Source organism: Triturus cristatus, chromosome 8, assembly GCF_964204655.1.
Source record: "Triturus cristatus chromosome 8, aTriCri1.1, whole genome shotgun sequence".
Classification (NCBI taxonomy): domain Eukaryota; kingdom Metazoa; phylum Chordata; class Amphibia; order Caudata; family Salamandridae; genus Triturus; species Triturus cristatus.
Window position 1 is genome coordinate 742,276,284 of NC_140591.1, and position 25,941 is coordinate 742,302,224.

General features: G+C 46.7%; 1 protein-coding gene across 1 annotated transcript in view; it reads left to right on the plus strand.

The window, feature by feature from the left end:
* The window catches only part of LOC146805001 (arylsulfatase D-like), a 439,444-nt gene extending 414,312 nt beyond the window's left edge, over positions 1-25,132 (plus strand). Inside the window, exon 12 of the mRNA XM_085622146.1 lies at positions 24,805-25,132. The gene's annotated coding sequence lies outside the window, so the exon portion shown is untranslated. The remainder of the gene's footprint in view (positions 1-24,804) is intronic.
* The last annotated feature ends 809 nt before the right edge of the window (positions 25,133-25,941 follow it).

The following is a 25,941-nucleotide window of genomic DNA, read 5'->3' on the forward strand; positions in this document are numbered from 1 at the left end:
AGCCAGGTAGTGCTCGAGACGGCCGTTGGCCGACGGGAGCACGGAAGGGGTTATTTCAAGAGTGCCTGGTTTTGAAATTGTTATGTCCGAAAACGTGGGAATCACACTGTACTTTTGTAGGTAAGAGGAGGAAGATGCTGTATTTGAACCGAGACTTGGAAGGAAGACAAAGAAAAAGAAACTTGTAAAAGCTTTTTCAATTGCCCTCTATTAAAAATTGCATTGAATGGTATGCCCGTGCCTTATAGTGTATGGTCGTTGTCGTTTCTGATCCTCATCTATCAGCTCAACCATTAAACCATTCAACCTGTTTGCCAAGATCTTTGCGTATATCTTATAATCACTATTTAATAAAGAAATTGGCCGATAGGAGTCACATTTCTTAGGGCACTTTCCGGGCTTCAAAATTAAAGAAATCATAGCTTCCTTCCAAGAGGCTGGCAGATCAAACCCATTAACAAAAAAATCGTTCAAAAGTTTCACCCAAATGGGGGATAAAGTGCTTGCCAAAACTTTATAGACCTCTTGGGGGATGCCATCCGGCCATTGGGGCTTTCCCATTCTTGAGCTGACTATCTGTTCTACCTCTGAGGTATCCATAACTCTGTTTAAATGATCAGATTTTTCTGATGTCAGCGGGTTTTCTACGTCCTGACCTAGCCATGTTTTTAAGTTATTTTCAGATGGATTAAGCTCCTCTCGATAGACTTTACTAAAGTAATTATGGAATGTTTGCTCAATCCCGCTACTATTGCCAATCAGGGTCCCCGTTTGTTCGCATATCACCTCCTCGATTCTATTTCTTACTTGCTCTTTTTTGGCCTTCCAGGCCAGCAACTTGCTGCAGCCTTCGCTATATTCGAAGTGAGCCTTCTGGCTGGCCTCCCATCTCTTCCTTACCCTATCTTGTAGTAGAATAGCTAAACTTGACTTAACCTGTGACACTTCCTGCAACCACCCTGTCCTGGCCACCTCACCTGCGCTTTGGATTGGTTAATTTATCTTCTAGGGAGCGAACCATTACCTCCTGCATCGCCAGCTCCTTGTAATAACTTCTTCTCTTCTCTGCGGCCAGAGCCCCGACTCTGCCCCTTAGAAACTCCTTGTAAGCCTCCCAAGTCACTCCAGGGAAAGTAGACCCCCAATTATACTAAAAAAAGTCTTCTGTCTCTACTCTGAGTAGCTGAATAACTCCCTCATCCTGCAATATCATGCGATCGAGAGTCCATCTAGATTGAGTGCCCACCTTACTGATCTTCAATTTTAGCATCACTGCCGAATGGTCGGACAGATGAACTCCTACATGATCAATCTGCAGCATGTCATCTCTTAACTTGCAGTCGATGAGGAAGTTGTCTATCCTGGGCTCATGTTTATACTTCTTATTATAGAAAGTAAAACCTTTTTGTGACCCAACTTTTTGTCGCCATACATCCTGCAGGCCTAGTTGTTTCATCATTTGTTTTATTAATCCAAGCATTTTAGGATTGACCTGTGCTCTACTGTGCTCTAGAGCGGAATTCAACACTACATTAAAACATTAAAATCTCTGGCCAGAATAATTGGATCTGAAGAGTTTAAAAGTTCGGCCATCAGTTCACCTAAAGGTTTCACTTCATCATAGTTAGGACCATAGTAACCGGCCAACGTATAGAGCCGAGCTGAGATTTTTACTTTAGCTACTATCCATCGTCCAGCTTTATCTGATACAAAAGATTCCATATTCACTTGTAGCCCTCGTTTAATTAAAATTGCTACGCCCTTTGTCACGGCTGATTGAGCTGTGCATGCCACGTGGGTGATCCATTTCGGTGACCTAAACAGATCTGTTGCTTCCTTCTCTGTTAGGTGTGTCTCTTGAGCAATTATAATTTGAGCTGGGACATCTTTAAGATACTGGAGTATTTTCGCCCTCCTTCCCCTAACCCTAAGACCATTTAAATTCCAAGACAACATTTTAATAATACCTTTATTCCTCTCACCCATCATCGATGACAACCAAGTGAATAATCTGCTTCTGAAACATTAAGAGAGACTTCAGAGGAACTATTGTTTCTTTTTTTCCCACAGCTCCCCACCCTGTGCACCCTGCGCCCCCCCCCGTAGAAAAACCCTCCCTAACTCTACAAGGCCAAAGGCCATATGGGTTCCCCCTCTGAGCGAACGATCTTCTAAAATATTCACCATCTGAGTAAGCCTGTCTTAAACAAGCAACTCTGGGGAGAAAAAAAAATAGCTAAGAGAATAAAATTTTAAGTGATTGTGTTTTTCATTTTTTTTTTTTTTACTTTTGTTTACTGTTAGTATTTTAATTATTTTATTTCACTCTAAGAGTATGTATTATACTTGTTTTTTTCTTTTTGTCTTTTCTTTCCCTCCCCTCCTCTGCCTTACCCTACACATCCTATCTCACTTGCCTTTTACCTTTTCATCTCTACTCATTCTATCAATTTCAAGTAATCAAACTGAGTAGGGTAGGGTAGAGATTATAGGCCACCTGCTTGAAGGTCATTTATGATTTGATCTACCTTTTCGCAGGAATGAAAAATGTGCATTACTTTCAGGAAGGCTGGGAATCTTAGCTGGACCACTGCTCCCAAACTTTTAAGTTGATTCATCCTCTTCCCTAACTCCCATTGCCGATTTGCGGTAGCGGTTGAAACTTCTGATCTAAATTCGTATTTGGCCCCGTCAACCTCTATTTTTTTCAAACTGAGAGCTTTTGCTAGTATCTTTTCTTTTAAGGAGAAGGTAAGAAAGTTAATCAAGATCTTCCTGGGCTTCGTCCTGTTCGTATTTAGCCTGTATGGATCCCTATGTACACTTTGTATGTCTCTCCCTATTTCCTCTTCAGATTCTTCAACCTGTAACTCTTTTTTTATCAGTCACACTACATAGGTTTTTATATAATCTCCTTCCCTGCCTTCTGGCACCTTCAAAATGTTTGTTATTCCTTCCCTGGAAGTTTTCCAACTTTTCAACTCTGTTGAGATACTCTCTTTGTGCAGATTTTAATTTTAAGTTTGTAACCATCTTCTCTCTAAGTTCTTTCACTTTGCCCTCCAGCATAGTTCCTTACTGATTGATGTTAAAAGCTGAGAAAGCACTCTTATTATTGATTGAGGGAAAAGGCAGGCTGCCTCTTAGCTTTTTAGTTCAATCAAGAAAAAGTTCAATACGCTATTCTAGCAATCCTTAACAGACGAGGTAAATTAATGACACACTTTTGATATGCTAACTTTTAAAGTCTTGTATAAATCACTGTCTACAATTGTCACTAATGACTCTCAATCGCAGGAAGACACTTTTCTCGTCTTGGTCTGAAAGGATATATCTTCTGACTTAGCACAGTCACTACTGTGGAGATCCACCGGGTCTCTGCATGACGATGTTGCACTCTGTAACACTCCTCGGAACGGGCTTGTCGAGAGGAGATAAATAAAGGGGCTGGAGACCGCTCGGGGTCTTCGCCTGTACCCAGTACATCTGTGTGGTGTCTTTTGTACTCTGCTTCAGCTAGGCCTTCCTGTACACAAGGGACAGGCCATAAAAGAAGGCCTGACCCTATACACTAGCTACGAGGCCGGTACTCATCCGCACTCTCCAGTTCACGTGTTAGCTGTCCTGTACAGCAAACCGCATGAGCTTCATCCCCGAAGCCACTCAGCTGGCCGCTGTTATCGTTCTTGGTATTACTGGCCATAGTCGCTGTGCAGCAATCCTGTTGCACCAAGCCGGCGGCTTCCCGTCCACTGCTCTACGTCTGGCCCCTTCTGCGCCTGTGTTGACCTCCGGAGGCCCCTTTACAGCACGCTGATGTCCGGTCATTTCCTCCACCAAGTGAGAGCTAAGCTGCCGGCCTAACTCTCGTCCGCGTGTGCTGCTGAACCGCGGTGATTGCAGCCCAACCTGCCTCGCTCTGCCACGCGGACCACTGCTGATATGCCTCAGCAGGCCCAGCCCGCCCTCCTGAATAGCACGCACATGCAGCATAGGCCCCCAGCAGCCATGTGGCACAGTGAAAGCTGCCTAACTGGAGCCCGCCTCCCGGCGAAAGTGTGAGGATGGTCCAACGTCCTGTTGAGAGTATGGCAGCACACCAGGACATTAAAGAAAAAAAAGCGAACAAAAAAATGAAAAAAATACATAAAGGAAATCGAATGGGGCACCCTACACTGCATGAAAAATTAAGAAGGGATTACTAATTCAAAGGATACCCTGGAGAAAAGTCCACAACAGTCAAGACCACAGGAGGTGCCAGGCAACACACCAGGGGAGAGTGGCCAGAGACACGAACAACGGTTTGCCAGCCTTGGGTCAGGCCCATCCCCAGTAATCTTTCACCACAGCCCCACATGCTCACAGGACCAGCTCTTGCACCATGAGCACACCGGCACAAGCCAGCCAAGCCAGACCGCCAAAGGATGCTGCCCGCCACCGAAACACCACAGCCACATGGCAGTGACCCCCCCTCCAGCCATTCAGTGTGCTCTACGACCCCCAACAGTGCCCCCCTGCTGGAGATCATGGACCGCACGCCTCAATCACTACTTCAGAGGCATGAGGGAGTTGGATGGAGCAGTCAAGAGGTCGCTGATCATGCACTACGGCAGCAGGGAGCAGTATGATCTGTTTGAGACTCTCCCAGACACAGGTGACGACAATTTTGATGCCGCGGTGATGGCGCTAAACAGGCATTTTGACCCCCAGATCAACCCAGGCTTCGAGCGTTTCAAACCGCGCCAAGCAAAACAGGCTGATACAGAATCTGTTGATGTCTTCTATGCACGCCTGAGAAAACTCGCAAGCATGTGCACCTTCTGTGACCAGCAGGAGGCGATACGGTCCCAACTCATACAAGGGTGCTAGTCGGTGATGCTATGACAGCTAATCCTCAGACAGCCAGGAATATCACTTGATGACATCCCTATATTAGCTTGATCCATGAGCTATCAAATTCTCAAGCCGAAGAGATGAAAGTGGCCCTCAACAGGCACCTGGCCACAACCAGCGCCTCTCTACCAGCCCACATCAAGGAAGAAAGGGTGGGTGCCATTCAGAAGTGCCCAGGCCCTGCCTGCGCAGCCCCAAAGATGCCTATGGGTGGGCTCTGCGGAAATTGTGGTGCTGAGCACTCCTCATACGGTCTCTGTACCTTAAAAGGGAAAGTCTGCTCCAGGTGCAGCACACCAAACCACTTCGCAAAGGTCTGCCAGAGTGGGAGATCCAAAGCCATCTTTGGCAGGTTGCGCGGAATGCTAGCCTACCTAAAGCAACTTTTGCTCGAAGACTCAATCGGACAGGAAGACGTAACCCCATGAGGTGGGTCCAACGTGGAAGGGGAAGAAGACAATGTGTTCGCGGTGTCTTTTGCCAGCCACACCAACCAGTTTTGGCGGCAGCCTCCCATGTACACCATCTAAGTGTCAGGCTCCATGGTAAAAGCACTCATCGACACTGGACCGTCCGTGAATGTCATGGACTCAGAGCAGTATGAGCGCCTCACACCCCGCCCCAATCTCCCCCACCAAGGCAAAGATCTACACCTATGGTAGGACGGAGACCCTCCCTCTGCAAGGAGTGATAGAAGTGGAGGTGGCCAGTGAGAAACATACCACCGGGACAGATTTCACATGACGTATGGAAAGAAAGGCACTCTTCTCAGCTGCCACACTGCAGAAGACCTGGGGCTGGTATCTTTCGCCAACCTAATTTACGACTCACATGCAGACTCCATCCTGCATGAATTTCCACAGCTGTTGAGGGTCTCGGCAAGCTCAAAGACAAACAATTCATGCTGCACATTGACACCTGGATCCAGCCGACAGCACTGAGACACCGAAGGGTTCCCTTTTACTTATATCCACAGGAAGAGCTTTGGAAAATGGAAGATTTGGGCATTATTGAGAAGGTCACAGGCTCGACCCCATGGGTGACACACCTGGTCATCTTCCCACAGCCCAAGCAGCCAGGAGCTATCAGGCTCTGCGTTGACATGCACCTTCCCAACCAGGCTGTGAAGAGGGAACGCCACCTGACACCCACCATGGATGATATCTTAGCTGACCTTAACAGGGTGAAAGGGTTCTCCAAGCTCAACCTTAACTCGTGGTACCACCAGCTCGACCTTGCCCCTGAGAGCCAGTACATTACCACCTTCTCTACTGACGTGGGCTTGAGACAATACAAACGTCTGAGCTTTGGGTGGTTGTTGGCTGCTCAAGTGTTTCAAAACACCATCTGAGAGACGCTGTCAGGCCTGCAGGGCATCCTGAACCTCAGCGATGACATACTGATATTCTCTAGCAGCCTAGAGGAACATCATGTGCATGTGCGAGAGACACTCCCTGAACAAAGCAAAATGCTTGTTTTACCAAGTCAGTGTACTTCTTCGAACATATCTTTTCACGTGATGGCCTCCAAGTAGATTTGAAGAAAGCTGTCTCCATCCAGACTCTGCAGATACCCACCACCCGACTGAAGTCCGCAGCTTTCTGGGGATAGCTACCTACTGTGGTCGCTTCATACCAAACGTTGCCTCTCTGTCGGGACCTCTAAGAGCCCTCACACAAAGTGTGGTGCCCTTGGATTGGACCTCGCAAGGAAACGCAGCATTCTATGATACCAAGAATGCTCTGATGGACAAGACAGTCATGGCCTACTTTAACCCAGGGAAGAGCACATATTTGGTCGTAGATGCAAGCCCAGTCGGCCTTGAAGCTGTCCTCCTACAGGAAAATGCAAACAAGGACAGGTTACCCATGGTGTATGCAAGCAGAGCGCTTTTCAGAGACCGAGAAGAGGTACACCCAAATTGAGAGGGAGGTTCTTGCCATACAGCACTGGAAGATCACACCGCGATGGCCGCAGGCAAATGGTGAGGTGGAGCGCTTCATGCTGAACCTCAACCGGGCGCTGCGGATTGCGGTTGAAAAGGGATCAGATGCTAAAAGTTGTCTCCACCAGTTTTTAAACGCCTAGACCCCGCCTAGCACCACTGGATGTGCCCCATCTCATCTGCTGTACTGACAGACCCTGCGTGACAACATCCCAGCAGACCCTGCCTGGCACCCTCCAGAGTTTGACAGCTAAGCAACCCAGGCCAGTAAAGAAGCTACCAATCAAAAGGCATGTCTTGCATGAAGAGCACAGCTCTCCTCGCTATGCGTGGGCAACTACGTTGTCATCAATGTCTGGTACCCAGGGTGGAATTTACAGATGGCATACGAGCCCGAGGTCTGGAAGATCATCACTACCAATGGGACCATGGTCTCTGCATGCAGGGGATCACTAGTGGTGACCCGGAACGTGTCCTGTTTCAAAAAAGTTATCTGACCCCGGCCAGGAAGTGAGGGAAACGTCATTCCTGAGGCGGAAGTAGACAAAGCCCCTGATCTAGAGCCCTCCTTTGCTGGAGAGTGCCTTATGCCAGTGAGGGTCAATGGAGCAACTCCAGCTGAAACCCCATTGTACCAAGCCCCTGGAATTGGTACCCTCTCGTGTGCCCGGCAGGAGCAGGACCCAACCCCAGCTCCTGGAGCCAGACGTATGGTCTGTGGCTGAATTCTGCCCCCAGTCAACGACTCCGAGACTTTGTGTTTTTCCTGCATCCAGAGCGGCAGCTGAGTAGGATGTAGCCACTAAAGGAAAAGAGGCATGTAGAAAGAAAACCGGCCTCTGCACGACAATGTTGCACCCTTCAACACTCCTCTGGCTTGTTAAATAAAGGGGCTTGAGACCGCATCTGTGTGATGTGTATTTTGTACGGTGCTTCTGTTAGGCCTTCCTATGCACAAGGGACAGGCCACAAAAGGAGGCCTGACCCTCTACAACTGCAAGACGAAATATCGGAAGAAGAAATAGCACAGACTACTGACGCAATGCAATCAGGTCAACCCCCAGTCCCAGACAGGTATCTTATGGAATTTTATGAACTGAGCAGAGTCAGAGTTGTGCCCGCTTTACAGAAACTCTGCAGAAATCACTCCCCAGCTCCCCAACCCCTTCCAGCAATGTTGGATTAAACACCGAGGAGGCCCCTAGGCAGTTGAAACTTTACCTCCTCCCCCGTCCCCTGCAAATTATTTCCTAATACATTTTTAATTTAATCAATCAACAATTTTAATAAACCAATTTTATTACACAAAACGAAACATGAACTATTATTAATGTTATTAAACAAAAACTAATTGGAAACAATTTAAGGAAGCTTGATTGTAATTGTTTTTCAAGATCAAATCAAAATTATTTTGATCCCTTGTCAATGAGCCCCTAAAAGGAGTGGGGCCCACAGGCCGGGGCCAACTTTGCCTATTTGGTAAAATGTAACTGCCTCCCAGAATTGAATACTGCACGCATTTCTCTTCTTCAGCAGCCAGATGAAGACCCTGTGCAGTGTGGGAGCCACAGGGCGATCTTATTAATTTAATGCGGGCCTTAAGATTAACTACTGATACACCCCACCCAGGTAGGCTTTGTCCCCCACCACTCATCGACCTCCTGCTTATGGTTGCTCCTGCTTGAAATCTGACAGATAAGCCACGATTGAGATGAAAAGGTAGCCTTATCCTTGGATACTGAAAAATCATTCCGTTGGGTTAAGTGAGAATATTTGTTCCAGGAGCTAGCAAGAGTTAGGACTGGGGGATGGATTTATCAGCAAGTTCAAATGGCTATACTCTAATCCTGCAGCTGTAGTGGCATGTAATGGTTTCACATATCCGAAGCTCAATATTATTGGAAAAACTATTCAGGGTTGCCCTCTGTCTCCTCTGCTTTTCAGTATTGCACTGTAGCCCTTAGCCACAGCAATACAGTATCATCATATGATTAAGGAATATCAAACCTGGGAGGTAAGCCTAAAGCCCTTTTTATGCAGATGGCATCCTGGTAACACTCTCGGGATCACAGAAACCTATAGAAGCCCCTTTTTAACCACATTTTAGAATTCTCAGTTTTTTTCGAATATTGAATTAACTGGGACAAATAAATGCAAGGCCTTACCATTGACCTCAGTGACAACTAGGCTACCACTTGGAATATATAGCATGTCATGGGAGTGATAGTGATGATGGTAGGCTGATATGGAGCCATGTTTTTTCACGTGAGTGTGGGGACATGTGGACGGGGTGTGTGATGTGTGCAGGTGGGAGAGATTTACAGCAATTTATGGAAGATAGCCTTTCTTGCCATCTACACTATTATTGATGGGAGGGTGCCTTGTTGTCAAAAATGGTTGTGGGCTGCAGAAAGGGGGCCAGGGTATGGAGGTAATGGGGAGCGTGATATTTTCTGGTGATGTCAGCGGTCTCCTCCGTGGACGCCTGTGTGAAAGTAAGGGGCCTTTTAATAAGGGTCTGCGGATCTGCGTTGTCAGGGGGAGGGGAGGGGGGGTGGCAGAGAGAGGCTGGGGTATAGCGAAGGATGGGGTGAGGTCAGGGGTGAGATTGTAGGCAGGGTGTAATCACATATGAGGGTACAGGTGGATAGGGAGGGGGGAAGACAGATAATTGGAGGCAGACTAGGTACTAGAAGTAACCCTAGTGATGACAGGATGACAAAGGATAAATAATAAGTGGGGGGGTGGGTGGATAGAGGTAAGCTTTAGTTACATGGTCAGCAAATGGTGTAGTAGGGGTGGAGTGAAGAGGAGGGAGAGGGGGGTGGGAGAGTGTGACTAGATGAGAGCTTGGGGGTAGTCTTTGTAGGAAGGTGAAATCTGACTGGATGATTGCTCCCACTTTTTTCCTGGTGTTTTGATGGTTTTTGACTTAGTTTGGCTGGGAACCTGCTAATCAGGTCCCCAGCCTATCTGCTTTCTCTTACAAATGGATTTCTAGTACCTTAGGTACACCACAGATTGGATGCTGGGGTGCCCTTGTGAGTCCCTAGTATATGGTACACTATGTACCCATGGCATAGGTACCCCAGAGGCCTACCAGGGGCTGAAGCATGTATTATGCCACCCCTGGGAAGCCTTCCAAAATGACACCACAGGTCTGCTACTGCAGCCTGGGTAAGGTGGTGCATGCACCCCTTACTGAGATATAGGTTCACTATATCTCTCCTATAAATGCACATAGAAACCTATCAGTCACCCCTATGGCAGGCCTTATCAATCCTGAAGGCAGGGTGCTTGGTTATATGTGAGAGGGTGCCCAGGCATGAGCTGAGCTCCTTTGCAGCCTTTGGAATCCATCCTCCGGGGTTGTCAGTAGTGCAGTCTGACCATATACTCTTAAGTGCATTAAACCTAATACTGTTAATGCTAACTTTGGACTGGCTGCATGGAAACATGTCATGTTTGGTGTCAAACACATTGGAATCATACCCCCACACCAATTCCTGATGTGGGAATATGATCCCACCCTTCTAGAAGGAGAGACATGACAGCACCGGTATACTCACTACCAACTTAACAGAGCCCTAGCATCACAAAATGGAAATTTGCAGCCACAGACAGGGTCTGGCCTCCTGCTGCTGACCGAAACTCCGGCAGGGGAGGCCTGGACAATAGGTTTCCTGTCACAGGAAGGTGTAACCACCTCCCAGACAGGCTGATGTGTATTGGGCTGGGTGGGAGCACTCTCAGAGTGCTTTGAAGTCCTGCACTGGGGGCACATTTGGTGTCCCTGTGCATAGTCCAGCTCAAAACCGGTTCAGGGCCTTCCAGCCCCTGCTCTGGCATGAAACTGGACAAAGGAAATGGGTGTAGCCACCCCTCTTTCCAAACCCTCCCATAGGTGGGTCCCTAGAGTTAGTCCAACCCCTTTCTTGGGTATAAGTAAGGAACCCCTGGCAACATGAATTTAGATTTCACTGGACGAAACTCTGAGGCTGAATCCTGGAACTTTGCCGCTCTACTCAAGACTAGAGGACTGAAGAAATATCCCTTGGGGTCAAGGAGTGACTCCCCTGCTTGGCAGGCACCAACAAAGCATTTTGCCGGTCTGCATCTCCGAAGCTCCTGCCGGACTCCAAAGTATTTGCAGCCCAGGAAGAGGATTTCCAGACTTCTCAGAGGCCGACCCGAGTCCCCAGCAAAGCTGAGACCCGCTGCCCTCGTGAGTAACGTGGAGCCTGAACTCCTGGCCACCGTGCACATTTGCAAGTGCATTGACTTCCCGACGTCTCTTGAAGACATGCTTTGAGTTACTTATAGCCCAAGCCCTGAGCACCATCTGCACCGAAGATTGTGGGCCTACACTCCACGAGTGTTCCGTGAGCCTGCTTCTTGCATTTCCGCTTGAGGCTCCTGCACGATCCCTGGTCCGTCGAATGGTGGGTCTCTGTGAAGGCAGCTTTGATTTTCTTTGGGCTTCTCTGGTTTCTCCAGATGTGCCCTGACTCCCCACCACGTGGGGAGTACCTCAGACCTGTTGGTCTGCACCGAAGCATCTTTCTTCTTTCTGCGTGGGTTGCTGTTGCCAAGGCTTGTTGTGTCCAATCCAGGCACTGATGCTGCAGCACTCGACATCCTTTGTGGGACAGCTCGAATCCAGCTCCTGGATGTGCTTGACACCTCCTGGTCCTCGTGGCTGAAGAGTCAAGCTTCACCTTCACCTGAAATCACCTGGCATCGGTGGGCATTCGCCTATCGTGCCTTTGGTCACTGGCTAGTGACCCAGACTCTGTCCCCTCTGCTTTCAGGTTCTTCTCGACTTCGATCCAGGCTTGGATCTCTTCGGACACTTCGCATCTTCCCGGCAGCAGCACTTCTTCGCTGGCTCCCATTGAAAACGACGACGCGACCCGACACCATTTGACACCTATGCACCCGGCTTCCCTGGATTAGGTAACTCGAGTACTCTGGTGCTCTCGTGGGTGTTGACCCTAGAACTTCCTAAGTCCAAAAGGGTTTGGTCCTAGCTCACCTCTAAGTGTCCCTAATCTTTAAAAAGCCAACCGCGACTTTCCCCATAGAAGCTAACGGGAGCTCGCGGCTGTGTTCTCACACTGCACACGGCCCCCATGGGTCCCCTGTGTCACTACCTTGGGTGGTTCCTTGGGGTCCCAGCGATTCTACAGGCTCTAGGCCTTGTGTCTAGTTAAGTCGTGGTTCTTATACCACTATTTTAGTATATGGTTTGGCTCGCCCCTAGGGCCTAACGTGTATTTGTGCAATTTTACTGTACTATTTGAAGTGTAACTTATGTGTTTTGACCTCTAGCCTCATAAAGAGACTAGCAGGGTGTGTTTAGTAATACATACATATATTTTATATATATTCCTGGTGTGGTTGCCTTTCATTTAGTCATTCAAGAGATTATAGACTGGTAAAACAAGCTGCTTTACATTCCTTCAAGACTTAGCTTGAAGGCTGCTCTCCATAGCTACCACAAGGATAGCTTTCAATAAAGGTTGTCTTTAAGCTATCATCAATAAGGTTTTTTTTGGACTGGTACAAGGTGCCCACTATAACTAGTGGACAGCATATACCAGGCCCACTTCTCATAGTCTTATTGCATAGAGTGACCTTGCGTGCTGCGGTCAATGTGTCTTTATCTATTGCTGTTTCTGATGCTGTTGTTGTTGTGGTTTCTGTGGGGGAGGGTAAAGGTATGGTAAGTGGGGGGAGAGGATCAGAGCTCCCTGTTATGTGATCATTTCTGTTATTCTCCTATGTATGCAAGAAGGGTGCCCACGCCTGTAAAAACCGGTCAGTTTGGTCTTGTAGGTTGTATATGACTCGTTCGTGTGAGGCAGTGCGTATCATAGTCAGTAGCCAGGCCTCCTATGATGGTGGCGGTGGTGACCTCCATTGTCGAAGAAAACATATTTTAGCAGTGGCCAGCGCCGTGTGGAAGAGGTGGCATTGCGACTTTGTTAGCTCCAACAAGTTCCATAGGTCATGTAGGAGTATGGCGGAGGGGGTGAGTGGTAGGTTTAGGGGCATAGAAGTGCACAGGTTTTGTCCACAAAGCTCCAGAAGGGTTGCACCGATGGGCATTCACATATAGTATGTGTTGAGTCACAGCATGTTTTCACACACCTCCAACAGTTTGCATGCAGAAGTAGACCTGCTCTATGCAGTTTCATTGGTGTCCAGTGCCAGACATGCAGGCTCTTAAAAAGACAGAACTTCAAATGCGCCTCCCTGGCGCCTCTATCTAGGGCTTCTGCCCACTCATCCTCCTCATAGGAAACTGATAATCTGGTTTGCCATCTGGCACATAGAGCTCGCTACAGGGGTTGTGAGAAAAGATGGGAGGAAAATACCCCATATAGTCCAGACATTACCCCTTTGTGCTTCCCCCATGCATATAGGTGTGGCACCACTGCAGAGGCTGACAGGAACCAAGGACGCGAGCCTAGGTATTTCTGCAGGCAGTGCTGTCGTTGAATGAATCTCCAAGATTGTGGTGCGGGGGGCCCAAACTCCTACCTTAGCTTTGCAAATGATTTCAAGTCTGTCATTGAGGAGCTGATTGAGAGTGTATATACCCACTGCTTTCCACCAGGGCCAGGATAGTATCTGTCCATTAATACATATGCCAGTATTCCCCTATAGGGGGGCTTCCTTGTGGAGTCGTGGGTTCTAACCTAGCAGGTGATGTGTTCACTGCCAGGCCTTGTGTATGGCAGATAGTACAGGGTGGGTGGGGTCCTGCTGGCATGTTCCTGTCTCGTATAAAGCAGAGAGGTCTACATCTGCAGACAGCAGATGCTGTTCAATATGTACCCATTGCGGTGTCTCTTGGACCCCTTGCAGCATATATGCCAACTGGGAAAGCTGGAGGGCAAGAGCATAGTGGTCTATGGACGGGAGGCCCAGTCCCCCGCTGGTACGACGGGCCTTCAATTTTAACGGGGTCAGCCGAGGTCTCAAGGAACCCCACAAAAAGGATTTCATCCTGGAGTCAATGAGGCATAACGTATGATAGGCACCTGGGTGGGGAGCATTACAAAGGGTATAAAGAAAGCATGGGAGGGTTACCATTGCATACAACTTGCACTCTGCCCAACATGGAAAGCCTAGTACAGTCCATTTTTCAAAATCTCATTTCATCTGAGTAAGTGGGTTAAGGTTATCCGAGACCATCCCCACCATACCTTTATTCACCAGAATCCCCAGGTACTAAGGCGTGAGGGTTTCCAATGGAAAGGGTACCCATGTATGGCTGCCTTTGTTGTGCTGTCTGAGATGGGAAGTGCTTCACTCTTATCCCAGTTTGTTTTATAACCAGAAAAGGATGAAAAGTCATCCATGATCTGAAGCAGAGATGGCAGAGAATGGTGTAGGTGCGTGAGAGTGAGCAAGAGGTTGTCTACGTAGAGGTAAAGTTTGGAGCCACCTGTCGGTAGGCATATGCCTGTGACGCTGGCCGAGTTGCGTATGGTAGATGCCAGGCGCTCCATGGATAGGAGAAAGAGGAGTGGGGGCATTCTGGACATGTCCCCCTTCAATAAGGGAAACGGGTCTGATAGGAAGCCTCCACAGTTTACCTTTGCAGTCAGATTGTCGTATAGTAGTCTCACCTTGGGGATGAATTTATCACCCATGCCAAAGCCCTCCATTACCTTAAAGAGATAATTCCATTTGATGCGATTAAATGCCTTTCCATGTTGAGTGAGAGTGCCAACGCGCCAATCCGGAGACCTTTGGAAGCCCATAGCATGTGGGCTAATGTGTGTAGGTGATTCCTGGAGGAGCGGCCTGGTACGCGGCCTACTTGTGTTTGGTGTACCAGGGAGGGGAGCACTTTACGCAGGTGGGAGGTCAAGACGCTGGCCAGGATTTTTATATCCAAGTTCAGTAAGGAGATGGGTCGGTAGCTACCACACAGCAGGGGCTCTTTCCATCATTTGGGTAGGACTGTAATCACTGCCCTGTTGGAGAGGGGACCCATAGCAGACGTGTGTTCCACCTCCTGGAATGCCGTCTGTAGTGTCAGCAATTTCCTCTCCTGCCCAATGATAGAACTCTGCTGGAAAACCGTCTTCACCAGGGGACTTGTAATCTTGCTACTGCTTGCGTAATCTCCTCTCTGCTTAACTCCCCATCCAGGAGTTCCTTACAGCCAAAATTTCCTGCAAGATACAGTCCATGATTTTGCCCTGTGTGGGTGTTCGTGGGAGCTGAGATGGGCCCCTCATGGGGGGGGGGGAGCACCCTTTGCGCTCATATTGTGTGGCTGCTTGAGTGCTTCTGTAAATAGGAGTTGCCTGGAGGACTTACTCGCGTGCTTGATAGTGGACATTTGCCCCTGTTCACAGGATGGTGCTCCAGTTTGGCGCTTTGGTGAACCTGATTGTTGCAGAGTGAGGTCAGTGATGCACCTGTGAAGAACTAGCTGTGTCTCGGTTAGATGGTTACTTCGTGGTGGCCCCTAGAGACTGGCGTGGGAGGGTGTGCTGTCTGTTGTTAGCCTTTTGTTAGGAGCCCCTCCATTCACCACGTTGGAGGACCTGAGAGTGGTGTTCAGCTCCGATTTGCTGCCGAGGACTGGCTTATTACTTAGAGGATCTGTAGACTCATTGAAGCTCCTAGAGGTGATGAGCATGTGGTCCCCCTTTCCTACTCTTCCTGTGCACTTTTTTGTCATTACGGTCTCTGTTTTCTGCTGGGGTTGTGCAGCGTGGAATACAGGTTACAGTGTGGTGGGTAGCCTAAGAGTGAGTGATGGGAAATGCGGATCACTTTCTTTCCAATTGCCCAGTGGTGCATGGAGATCCACTATCTGTAGTTGTTCCTAAAGTCCAATGTCAATGTGGGGATCTGCCTGACCTTGGCACCAGCCCTATGGGCAGGGTTTCACAAGTCATCCAAGGGAAGATGTTCAACTCGCCATTAACCTCCTAAGCATGAGATGGTGTGGGGGCTGTGGGAGGGGCCCCAGCATCAGCTCTGTCTACTATGAGGTCTACCCTCCTGTCCTGCTCCCAGGCATCTGGATGCCGGTCGGGGGGGAGGTAAGAGCAGGGGGCCACCTTATGTTGTGCCCCCTTCCGGTTTCACTTCTCACCTCCCGTTAGACGCGTTGGCTCTAGACGTTGAGGGGTCCCAGTACAAGGTCCTTGGGGTCTTCCCAGCTTGTCTGAGGCTGTTTGTGGGCCTTCCGAATTCCCGGAGCGTGGTGCCGGGTGCACCGAAGCTGACTTCCAGGACACTGTCTCCGAAGCAGTGTAAAGTGCCGCTGGTTACTTTGTCCAGGATAAGGGGCAAGTTCGCTCCGTTGTCAAAAGGACGGTTCCCCCACTGCTGCCGTATCCTGTGTCTCCGCCAGTTGCCATGGATCTTCATGCTTGGGACTACCTGGCCAAGCACGAAGATCCATGGCAACTGGCAGAGACACAGGATACGGCAGCAGCGGGGGCACCATCCTTTTCACAACGGAGCCAGGTAGGTGTCTGTCGTTTGGCTGCACTCTGGGGGTAAGTACGGGGCAAGAAAAGCTCAAAGAGTCCCCTGCCGAGGGCAGTGAAGAATGACTTTGCCTGCTGTGTCCGCGGGCCAAACGCAGGCCTCTGGTGCGTACCCGCTGTGGTGCGGAGGTCAATCCCCAGGTTGCAGAGTTGTTGGGTGGAGGGCAGAGCCGGTCACTTACATGAGGGCTAAGGCTCCTCTCATGCCTCTAGGCCCGGTGTTCCCTCCCGGCTGCCAGGGTATTTTCGCTCAGGTGTGCCATTTGTCGGTGCCGGTCTCCGAGCTGCTGTTACCCAGGTGCCTAGACAGTGGGGGAGAAGTGTATAGTATGCCCCCAGCCACTTCGGGAAGGCCGCTGCCTCTGCTCGGAGCCCATCTCAGAGCAGAACTCGCAGCTCAAGTGGCCCTCTTCTCTCATTAACAGACCACGTCCCGACATTTTAATTTTTGATCAGTAAGAAGATGGCGGAGACCGGTATTAGCCAAACCACTGCAGAAGACATCAGGATGAGCAAATTTTTGTTTTTACTTGTAGTTCTTTTGCTGTATTTGTATTCTGTACACAGTTCAAACTATCTGAGGTGTGTTATTTTATGCTTAATGCAAGCAGTAATCTATTATTGCCATGTATAGTTTATATATGGGATAAAGTGCCCTCTGCTGTACTATATGAGTATATTGCAAATCACTAAGGAGTTCTATGACTGTTATATCTGTCATCCTTAGGGTGGCCTTCCCCCAAATGTTTTGCCTGCTTACCTTCTGTTTTTTGCTGTATCTTCTTGTTGGCAATAGGACCATGAGGACTTTACTGCTGCTGACCAGTGCTAAAGAGCATATGCTTCTCCCCTAAACATGGTGACATCATTTTATACTCAATTGGCATATTTAGTTTACTTATAAGTCCCTTGTAAATCAGTGTACCTTATACCCAGGGCCTGTAATCTAAAAACTACTAGTGGGCTGGCTGCACTGATTGTGCCACCCAAACAAATAGCCTTTAAAACCTGTCTAAGGCCTGTCATTGCATGGCCTGTGTATGTAGTATACTTTCACTTCGACTTGGCATTTAAAACTACTTGCCAAGCCTTAAACTCCCCATTTATTACACAAATATAACTCCTAAGGTAGGCACTAGGTTGCCCCAAGGGCAGGGTGCTCTGTAAGTAAAAGGTAAGACATGCACCGATAGGTTTTGAATTTCCTAGTTGTGATAAACATCTAATTTTCCCTCTCATTGGGAATTGCTTAAAAAACTTTTAAACTGTAATTTCTGATCAGAAAGGAGTAGCCTCATCATGTTTTATATCTTTAGAATTGTAATGATAAATCCTCTTTAATGGTAAAGTTGGATTTAACATTACTAGTTTAAAAGTGCCACTTTTAGAAAGTGAAAGACATACAATGATGGAGTGAATGTGGAACAAATCAAACATTCACCCCCAGTCAAGAGTTCTGTGTTAAATCCATCATTCTTTTGATCACCATGCCACACTAGTTTAGAGATAGCAATATGCAAATCAGTCTTGACACTCCTCCTCATGGGAACAGTCTAGCCTGAACTGCCAAGCCAGGTCCTCCCTGGACTAGAAACAAGCATACCGGGGCCTGTTTTGGGATATCATCCTTCATCAGCCAGGCTAGCTTGAATCCAGGGGCACAGTGAGCCCAGGACCCTGGGCATGCTCTGTCCCAAACATGGGCAGAAGTTTCCGGTGCAGCCATTGGCTGTGAGAGCTCTTCTCCTGGCTAGGATGCTTGGTATGGCTAGGGGCATCTAACAATGTCAGTGGCCAAAGCCTCTCCGGACGGTATTGCTTACAACTAAACAAAAGGCTGAAGAGTTGCCAATGTTGCCTCAAATTCACCTCTGGACCTCAGGTTCTGCCATTGGTTGGGGTCAGCCTGAATGAGCTCTGGTCCCCGGACCCACTCATCTGCCTTGCTCAGACTTCACTGGACCCTAGCCCTGTCTATCCACCTCGCACAGAGTCCCTGCTCAGCTCTCCTCCCAAGTAACAGCCCAACTCCTACCCTACCAAGATTCCACTGGACCTTGTCCCTGCTAGCCTACCACTTGCAGAACCAACTCAACTTTCCTGCTCTGTACACATCCCAAACCTCTCCCCAGTCATGCACAGACCTTAGGCTCCAGCCTAATACACCTCACAGACCCCGGTTCCATACACTGCCCTGCACAGACCTGAAGCTTTGCTCTAATACCCCCCACAAAACCCCAGATCCACTCTCATTCCATGCATAGACCTTGGCACCTTTTATCTGATCCCAAGAGTCTGTCATCTCTCTCCCTCCCCAAGAGGAAACATACCCATAAGGCATATAATTGTATTAACACAATACTTTTAAGCTTGAAGACACCATGAGAAAGATCCTACTATGTCCTATTAGAATAAGATCCAAGTTTGGTGTGAGCTAGATAAAAATAGAGTATCGACTTCTATTCAAGATGGCGGCTTGCTAGAAACTTGAGTGTACTGCTCCTCTCCTTAACCACCCGCCTCTCCAAATCCATGACAATCTGTTGATCCACACGCATCCGGTGTGCTGGACTTTGAGGGGGCAGTATAAATGCATACACAAACAGTAACCTTACCAGGTCATAACTTCTCTAACACTTTGGTTGTTGTAACGCATGGACTTTATTCTATGTGTTAACTCCTAAGTTTTTTATGCTGTTCTAATTTTATGCATTCATTCTATGTTAGCTACTATGTGACTGAAAAACAATTTTATAGAGATGATAGATTTTTGATCTATCATCTCTTTAAAATATATATGAACATAACATACAACAATCACAAATATTGACTCTTTCTGTGTTCTTCCACAGAAATGTTGTGAATAAAAATAGATAATTGCTTCATCCCTAGTATGAGAACATAAAAATATAGTTATTGTGGTCCCTAATGAGGGAAATGTACTTTCTTGTCATAAAAGCTATTCCCTGCTAAATTTGCAACAGGTTCAGAGTTCATCTAATATGTTCATGCTCCTCATTATTAGTAATGCGGAGAATTGCTTCTTTTACAATATAAGAATATAAAAATACAGTTCATGTTGTCCGTAATGAGGGCAATCTACTTCTTTGTCTTATTTCCTGCTGAATTTATATTAGGTTAAAAGTCCATATGTTGCTTGAATATGAATTTACCTTGAAAAAAACAAAAGACAAGAGGTGTTTGGCAAGATTGGAACAGTTGGTTTAATTAAACACTTTGGCCAATAGCACAGTTACAAAAGCGGGTCTAAATACTGTCTCAAAGTGCAATAAATTTGAATGTATTTTTATACACATCTCTGGGTATCATAAAGTGCTTCCAATGAACCTTATTTGGTAAAAGACTGTGAGCCTTGTCTGTGGAGTTGTAAATTAGGCCCCTGGTAACAAATTCAGGTGGTCCTTGACCTTCCTTGCGTGGATACAATGGAGGCCAGTGGGTAACATGACCAAATGTCTGGCATGAGATGCCCATTGTCACTGCGTGTACTTTGTATGCTGTTTCCTGATTGTCTGTGTGCTCCTAACTTCATGTGGTATCTGATTTTATGGTGTTTTGGAAACTCGCGCACCCTTCTGGCCATGTGTGTTTTATCGGGACCAATCTACCTGGACAATTGTGGTGTCACTGTGCTTGCCTCTGGGATTGAGCTGAGTTTCCTGTTTGCATGTTTGTCTGCTGGCTACGTGCCACCCCACCTGTCACCTGTCAATCAGTAACCCAAGGCCTAGGTCTCAGAGCCTGCCTGACCACATATTTCTGAGTCTGGGTTGATAAAGAGTTTACGTCCAGCGAATTTGCTAATAGTGATGCGATTTTGTTTCTGTATGCAAGTGTATCTTGTGCCTATTGACATCCATTTTATCAATACAAACACGTTGATTGTGATCAGCTTCTCAAAAGTTATAATGTGCCAATGCGTTTCAATGTTATGGACTTTGACAATTCACCAAGCGATAATTCAATTTGCGAGCCAGTTTGCTGTGTTCTCCGTCCACGATGAATCACTGCTGTTTTTGGATGCGGTCATGCGAATATCGTTAATCCGAGCTTGGAATTGAATTCCTCATTTATGATATAACTTGGGGCTACAGTTCCTAGAGTCCTACGATCAAGATGAGGCATCTAAATGAACTTGGATTTTTGATGTGACCATTTATTGCGTCGCTTATGGTTTCTGATGGTTGCTTTCAAAATCTTCACCTTGTGTCCTGATTATGACCTATTAAATTGATACGGTCAAAACGCTGTTGACGTTCCCTCTCGCACCTAAGAGGATGTATTTATTGCATTATTTATCCAGTTATATGCATCGGACACTTTTTGTATTATTTTTCACCTGCCATTGTGTTTGTTTTCTGTTTAGACTGTAATTTGTATTATATTGTGATGTGCAACTTTATGAGCACCATTTGTACGTTTGTATTACTTTTTTGATATAGTTAATGCTTTATAAAAAATTATCTCAGTAACAAAAAGCTTTTTTCCCAAAAACTTTTTGGTCTGTCTGTACTTTTTCATTTGTACTTTTCTATATATTGTTTGTATTCTTCATTGTGATATTTTCTGACAAACTCTTCTGGGGTGGTTAGTTTCACATTTCTCACATACATTTCTCCCTGAAATAGCTGTTATATTTTTTTGCCGCAGGTTCTGGGGAGTGGGGATGCCCCTGTTGTGGATAATCATCACTTTTAGAAAGTGGTCATTTTCTTGCTTTACCATCCTGTGACTCGGTCTGCCTGGGGAATCCACATCTGGTTTCGATTGACAGTCGAACATTGCATCAGCCCAGTTTTACTCTCTTGTGTCACTATATGAATGAGGGATAACCTCAGAGTTAACTACACTCTCATTGACTGTTGCACAATCTCCAAAGAAACTCTCCTTGTTAAAAGCACCATAGACTATTCACATATACTGCACAATGCGATCTTTTCAGTATGGATAAAATCTTGTATACTTTGACCAATGCGTGTTAACCACTGCAAGTCGCCTAATTAGCTTGACTGTAGATCTAGAATTGGCCCAGTAGCTTATAACAAACAGGGAGAAAACGAGAATGTGTGCCCAACCTGAATTTCAGCCTGAGACCTTTACCTCGGGCAAAAATTAGCTTACCACCGAAGACTAGACCTGTCTTCTAATTCTATGTCAGGAACGGAGGCTTCAGCTTATGCTTCTCTTTCTTTACTTAAGCAACAGCCAATAAAACTTTAAACTACATAACCCAGTAAGCTTTGCCACCCCTTCTCTCCACCAATCACAAGTCACCCCATAGGGTGTATACATAACAGTGGCACCAAAGTCCGTCCTCTTTTTTTGCTGCTGCAGCAGCCAGTTAAGTATATTTATTTCTTAAGATTTATTTACTGTGTATGTGTTACTTGTATTCACTTAAGCCCTTTGCTTGTCAACATTTTCCATAAGGGCACTGCGCTTACACGCATGAACTAGGCTTGTTGACACCCACACATATCCATGGAGTGGGAGCGGGACAGATGCGCATCGCACGTTCTACAGGGGAAGTCCCATTTTTAGTGCTACCCGGTTTGCGCATGCGCGAGCAGCCGATCGTAGATAATTACAGTACGATCAGCTCCTTGCCCTGTGCTACTCCGAACGGACTATTCACCAGTCCCTGGAACACCCAATGGGCAAGTAAACGGGCAGTCAAGGGCACTGCCCTAGGAGAGTTTTGGGATGGCTCCCTCCGCACTCAATAAAAATAGTTACCAGTCTGGGTGCAGTTTCTAGATATTATTTTTCCAGACTTGGAAACTGTTATTCAAAACACCTACTATTTTTGAGTTCTGTATTAAACACCTTACTGGTTGTTGTTTGCCAGTTTGAACCTTTTTGTGCTGTGCTCTGTTACCCAAGTTTCATTGAGAGATGTGTTTGGAGGAATTGTTTATTTCTCCCCATATTGAGTAGCATTGTGGATGGCACGGTGCATAACATTGAGCACGCAAATGGACATTTTGTGACTTACATTTGCAAACCATGCAGAGGTGCTGACTATTGTTCTTTTGAAATCACTGGCATCATTTCTGTACATTACATCATTTCGCACAAGTCTGTCATCATACCATCCCAAACTATGGAGTTTTTGGGGTTCCAAGTGGACTCAATTTTGACACAACTATTGCTTCTGTTAAAAAAGCGGATTTTGATCAAGGAAGAGTTGAGGAGAGCACTTGCCTTTCCAACTATATCCTTGAGGATTCTGGCTCACCCGGTGTGTCTTTTGGCCTCTTCGATTCAGGTGATATTCCCGGGCCCTCTGCATTATCGGGGTCTGCAACTGTTTAAGATATTACATCTTCACAGGGGTTTAGCTTACACGGAACAGACTGTATTGTCCATGAAAGCCAGGACGGAAATGTAATGGTGGCTAGATCACATGGATGCATGGAACGGCAAAGCCATTTTTGCATCACTCCTGTAGGCAGTGATGGAATTGGATGCCAGTTGATGGGGCTGGGGAGCCGGTTGCGGCTCAGTGGAGATAGGGATCAGTGGGTCCCCAGAAGAACATTACTTTCATATCAATTGCCTGAAACTCCTTCGCTTTTCGGACTCTGTCCCTGAGGAAAACAAGTTGTTGCATCCTATTGCATATGGACAGTGTGTCGGCTCTAAAGTACATTAATCGTTTTGGGGGCACGAGGTCCTGTCTCCTGGCAGAGATAGCCAGAGACTTCTGGCATTATTCCCTTTAACATCATTTTTGGTGACAGAGGAATACATTCTGGGCAGTTCCAATGTGGTGGCAGATTGGAACTCTCATTTTCTTTGGGCTTACAACAACTGGGGACTTCAACCCAGGATGTTTCAACAACTGGACTTGAAATTAGGTCAGTGTTTAATGGATCTCTTTGTGTCCCAACTGTATGCGCAACAAACCCTCTTTTACAGCTAGAGGTTGAATCCCAGAGCGCTCAGCTCAGATGCTTTTCTTCAATCCTGGTCAACGGGCAAACTTTGTGTTTCCCCCATTAGCCATGATTCAGCGAGTGCTGGCGCAAGTTCGCTGTCAAGGAGCAGAGATTATTTTGTTCACCCCCTATTGGAAGGCAAGTCATGGTTTCTAGTGACGTTAACCCTGTCATGTGCAGGTCTGGTGCGACCTTTCTCATTCCTGGAACTTTGGGATCCAATTGGATTACCACACCCATTAGTGATGCAGAGGTAGTTGTCCCTCATGGCCTGGAGTATTTCTGGCGATGCTGGCAAGTGCTGGGAGTTTCTCAGGACGCAATGTTTTTCGTGTCACAATCTTGGGCTCCCTCTACACACAAGCGTTACGAATCAGCTTGGCGTTGGTGGGTTTGTTGGTGTGAATGAGAGGTAGATCCCCTTGGATCAGGCATTCATATGATTTCAAATTTTCTAACTTATTTGGCAAGTCAGGGGCTGGCATATAGGACGGTTAATCACTTTGGTTTAGCTATATGGGCTGTTTATCCTCATCTGGTTGGTAAACCTCTGGGAGAGCACCCTCTTGTTTATAAACTCTTGAGGTTTGTCCACCAAAACCAAGGTATTCCATGGGGTGGGATGTTGATATCATACTCTGTTTTCTCAGGGATTATCCTGAAAATTAAGGTCCTTCGCACAAACAATTTTTGGTGAAACTCACTTTGCTGTTGTGCAGTATTTCCTTGAAGACAAGTCTCTGATGTAAGGCCTTGGATTTGGCAGGTTGAGTATTTACCCTTTCGGGGTCCTCTTTTGCAATCTCTAAGCACACTAAGACAAATTCCAGATGTGAGTTATCCTGCTTTTCCACATCATCAAAAACTGTGTTGTAAAATGTTGAAGATGTTATGAGGATTGTACTCGTGAATTAAAAAATTATGTGGCAGGTCAATTGTTGATTTCTTTGCAGAAACCTTTCCGCCCGGTCTCTTCAGCGACCTTGGCCTGATGGGTTAAGTAGTTATTGTCCGAAGCTGGTATTGATGTCTCCATCTTTGGAACTCATTCATTGAGGGGGGCTGTGACCTCAAAAGGTTGTATTACTGGTTCTCGCTTGGAGGAGATTATGGCTACAGCTGATTGGTCCTCTGATTCAACATTTAAAGTATTTCATCATAAGCCAATTGTTGATGTTGATTCTAATGTGGTGACTCAACTTAAAACTAGCATAACTTGAAGCCTAGGTTCTTGACACGGAATAAAAAAAAGTCTAACTTTTGTGTCAAGAATTTTCGATTCTAGTAAGGACATGGAAGCGAGGATTATCCCACCCTAGGATATGATTAGTCATAACTATTGTTCATGTGTGTATATTGGATACATGTTTTGTTATATTAACAATATGATTGTTGTGATTTGATATTCTCCCCCCCCCCCATTGTTTGTAATATAGTTCCTGGAAGTGAGATATTATGGCTTTTGTTCTCTTTTCAGGATCTGAGACCAAAGTGACCTGAAGGGTCTTGAAGTGCGGCTGCTGCTGTACATGTTGATGACGCAGGAGTTTCATCTTCGTTCATGGGAGCTGGTTCGTGAACGATGTCCGATGGCTGGCGGACTTCTGTTTCTATGGGGTCAATGTTCATGGACTTAAAATGTTGGTTGGCAAAGAAAGAGCACGGACTATGGTGACACTGTTGTATATATACCCTATGGGGTGACCTGTGATTGAGGGGGAGAAGGAGTGGCAAAGCCGATTGGGTTTTGTAGTTTAAAGTTTTCATTGGCCGCTGTAATGCTTAAGTAAAGAAAGAGAAGCCTAACCCTCTCCTCCATGTCCTTAATAGAATTGAAATTCTTCACGCAATAGCTCAAAATTTAGTTTTTACTTATGAGACTGGTTTTGTTAAGGCTGTGAGGCTGCAGAATCAGGAGATGCGGTGGACTACATCCAGAGTTTGTAATGCCACTGCTTTGCCTAGGAAACTGCCATAGAGAGAGAGAAAACGACTTTCAGGAAGTTCATCTAGTCAATAGTGATCCCGTGTGCATGGACGGGGTTACTTCTTATAAGCCCAGACCCCACCCAAGAGTGCTGCCGGTCCTGGGACTTTAATTCCAGAAACAGAAAGGGTGCTAAAAGGAGAAGAAAAGAGCATCCTTTGTCAAAGACAGCATACTTACTAGCAGTGTAGCCGCTAACCTGCTGTCCATATTTTCACATTGATCTTTCCACATAGCAATCTGTTCACCTTTTGCAGCGCAGCAAATCTATGGGCACTTGTCTACTGAAGGGAGCACAGTGCAGCAGGCCTGGTTGTGCTGTTCTAATAGAGGCAGTGAATGGGGCGGTCACTGCGGGCCCCAGAATGAGCACCACCACTTTAACATGGAGAGAGTGCATCACCCATTCTCCCACCCATCCCAGGTAGGCAAAGGTGAGCACCGCTTTTTCTTGAGTTAGTTCCACCTCCACTAAAACTGAGGTTGTTTAGTTTTAATTTAACTGCTGTACAGCCTGCCTGCAGTTGTCGGAATCAAAATGGGCTACCACAGGGGAGGTAAGAATGGCCAACACAATAAGATGGACAGATCTGCTGTGCTGTGAACTGGCAGTCATAGTGTCCCATT